Genomic DNA, 3,885 nt, shown 5'->3' on the forward strand with positions numbered 1-3,885 from the left:
CACTCACACACCCGGAGTTCAGCGATCCACCGATCCACCGTAAAACCGGAAACAGGAAGGGCTCCAGTCTCGCGTTCCAATTCATTAGTAAAAACATTCGCCCGAGGCTGTCCCGCCCCAAAAGGCGGGGTCTCTCTACATACACAGAACCTCAACTAGACAAGACACAAAGTAAGAAACCCAATGGTGTATTATACTCAAAACACTAAATATAAAGCACTAAGAAAAAGATTGAAAGCTGCAAGAGAATAAACACAATTCTCATGTAGAGGAAAACCGATCAGACTAACACAAGATTTCTCGCAGGAGGTTCATAGGAGTTCACAGAGTCTGAACCAACAGTAAGGAAGTCTACATGGGACTAACCTAGGCCCTCTACATATATGTGACAATTGTGTAGCTTGATTTACTTGTGGGGCTCCTAACAGTGGAAGCAGGGACTGCCCCTAAAGCTTTGACTGGCTTTTGGGAACCTGTTCCTCATACTGGGTTGCTTTTCCCAGTCTTAATACAAGGGGAGGTGCTTAGTCCTACTGCAACTTGATATGCATTGTTTTGTATCCATGGGAGGCCTGTCCCTTTCTGAACAGAAACAGAGGAGGAGCAGATGGGGAGGGGAATGGGGAGGGTGGGACAGGGGATGGGAGAAGAGGAGGGAGGGAAAATTGTGGCCTGGATGTAAAATAAATAAATAAAAATGGATTTATGCCTCTATTTAGATAGAGAGTTCTCAGTAGAATAAATAGAATGATGAAGAAATGGTAACAATTGTCCTTAGCGCACAGAGAAATGTAAATTAAAACAACTTTGAGAGTTCATCTCATTCTAGTCAGAATGGCTGAGATCAGTAAAAGAACAAAGAAAAAAAATGCAGGAGAGGTTGTCGAGGAAGCATTCAGTGTTGGTAGAAGTGTAAATGGCAAGCCACTCTGGAGGTCAGTGTGGAGAATCTCAAAATATTAAAAATTAATCTATCACATGACCAAGTTCTATCACTTCTTGGCATATGTTCAAAGGACTCAAGATGCTACTCCACAGATACTTGCTCAGCAATGTTCATTGCCAACCTATTCATGATAGCAAACAAATAAAAGAAACTTAAATCTTTCAATAGAAGGATAACTAATAAATACATTACACACAGTGGAATACTATTACTCTGTGAAGAAAAACTCAATAGTGGAATTTGCAGGCCAAAAGGATAAAAGTAGGAAAGATTATATTGAGTGAGGTAATCCAGACCCAGAAGGGCAAACATGGCCTGTTCTCTCTCACCTGTGGTTCCTAGCACCACATCCCCAGGTGTGAAGGAAGGGTGTATAACTTAAAAGCTTCAGGTGGACAGAGAAACTCCAAACAGCGAAGCTGACTTGATGATAACACCTGTGACGGTTTCTGGCCGGAAGCTCAGCATGCCACCCTCTGGTGGTGCAATCTTCCACTCTGAGGCTGCTGAGGAACTACAGACAGAATCTTTCATTCCCCAAAGTCCCCTTTCCTGCCCTGGAAAACTCCCAAGCCCCTGCACCATGTGTGGACAATCCTCACTCCTGCCGAGAGACTGGTGTCCTTTACTGTTCTAATTAAAGGACAGTTTGCTGTAAGAGATGCTTCTGCTTTTCCTTCTTTGTCACCTCCATCAGTGCTGATCTAGCAGACAGCATACAGCATGAAGTAGCCCCAGAAAGCAGGAAAGTATAAAGGGAACCCATGATGAGGGGAGGGTGGGAGAGGACTGGCGTAACACAGGTGTTTTGACAGGGGAAACTGAACCAGGAAAGGCTCCAAATGGGCAAGGGGAGGGAGGTCATACAGTAGGAGTTTTGAGGGAAAAATTACACACAAAGGTTGTTTGCTAAAGCCTTAGTAATTGTATTATTTTATATTTACCTAAAATTTCTCTCTCTCTCTCTCTCTCTCTCTCTCTCTCTCTCTCTCTCTCTCTCTGTGTGTGTGTGTGTGTGTGTGTGTGTGCACGTGCACACACACATGTATGTGTGTGTTAAAGAAAGAAAGTTCAGTCAGTTGGGCTGACTATTCTCTCTACAAGAACCATTGAGCAACAAAAACCCAGTAATAGGCATGAGAAATTGCCTTTCAGATGGCTAGTCAGTGCAGTCCAAGTGACCTCCAAGAGAATATAGATTAATAATGGAACCCTTGGTTGCCTGTCAGGGATCAAAGGCAGGCCCCTATTGCTGAAGACATGCTACACTTAGAACCCATTATTCAAGCTTGATCTGGCTTGAAAGTTTCTTTCCTGTGGTCTAGGATCCATGTTTTCAAAAAACATTAAGGAAGCTGTCAAGGGAGGGCAGGAATGAAACCTTCAGTTTTAAGACTTATCTGTGACAGTTATCAGCATCATAATATATCCATAAAGGTGCCGTAAGTGGCACTCACATGCCATTGACAACCATCGGCTTCTGTTGTACTTAAGGTCCACTCAACAGGACACAAATCAGGCCTGGAGCTGGTTACCTAGCCAGCTTCCCAGTCTTGTGAGGTCATGGAGAAAAGAATCTGCTACTGCCACATTGATAAGCAGGAATCATTTCTTATGACATTCTGAATCTCTATTATGGAGACCATTCCAGAAAACCAACCTAGACAAAATCAGAGCTCAACATAATGTGCAGGGGGTTCTTTGTTTCTTAATTCATAAAGGCTCAGTTTCTGTTCTATGGAACAGAGAGATTGAACAACATAACCACCCATCCCTCCTTGAGACAAAGGCTGCGTGACCTGAAGCCATCTGGGAAATCAGCCCTTTATGGACTGGCTCATCTGGAACTCAGTTATCACTGGGAGGGGCACCTTGAGTATCACAGACAATGGAGGAGGATCAAGTACTCATGGAGGATGGGACAGCAGAAGTTGTGTCAGCCATGGAAATTAGCTTTTACTTATACCTTCTTCAGTTACTTTAGTTCAAGTTTCTATAAACATTAATCATTTTGGCTAATACACTTGGACTATAGTCAAGGCCATGGCAATTTCAAAATGTGTTGCCAAGGGAGACATGACTGTTGTGGGTTTAGAGGGCTAAGAATGGTCTAAGCAAACACAAAATATAGTAGAGACAAGATGGTGTTATTGATGTCACTTCAATTCTGAGGGTAGGGGCTAACAGGACATTTTTGTAGAAGCTCAGAAAACCAAAACACCCCACACGAACAGAAAATAGGCTCATCTCACGAGGTTTCATATAGGAAGAAGGGTTCTGCAGAGAACAAGGCTACAGGCCACTTATATTACCTTCAGGCAAAGGCTATGACTGCACTCTGCTCATATTCTGAGAGTTTGAATGAGGCTGAATTCAAAAGTAATGGACTCACTTTTTGGGGAGTGAAAAGCACAAGTCAGAGCCCTATCCATGCTCTATCTCAGTTACTGCTTATTGCTCGCACCTAGACTTACAGTGATACAGCACAAAAACCGGCACAAAAATACATGGAAAATGTCTGGTTTGGTAAGAAAAGAAAAACATCAAGTTGCAGAGACAAGGCAGGTGCTTCAAGAGCAGAGGCAGTTGTTAGTGTATTTAGCATGTTTGGTGAGACACCTTGCATTTGCTCTGGGACAGTTGGAAAGGTGCTTAGAAGGTAAGATCCCACCCACTGAAGGCTCCATCTTATGGAAGTTCAAATTCCCTTAAAAGGAGAGTCTAAACTGAGAACGGCACTGGGGAATTTCTGTAGGGCCCTGGCCTCCCTTATTCCTGGAGTGCTTCTCGAGGACAATTTCTGGTCAGCATGACCAAGCATTTAACCCTTATTCCTGGGACGCATTCAGTTTCTAGTCAGATGACTAGCATTCTGTTGGTTCCTGTTTTCCCCTTGCCCCACCTGGTTAAGTTCCTATTTTTCTCCTGCCCCGCCTGGT

This window comes from Microtus ochrogaster, chromosome 5, assembly GCF_000317375.1.
Source record: "Microtus ochrogaster isolate Prairie Vole_2 chromosome 5, MicOch1.0, whole genome shotgun sequence".
In the NCBI taxonomy this organism is placed as follows: Eukaryota; Metazoa; Chordata; class Mammalia; order Rodentia; family Cricetidae; genus Microtus; species Microtus ochrogaster.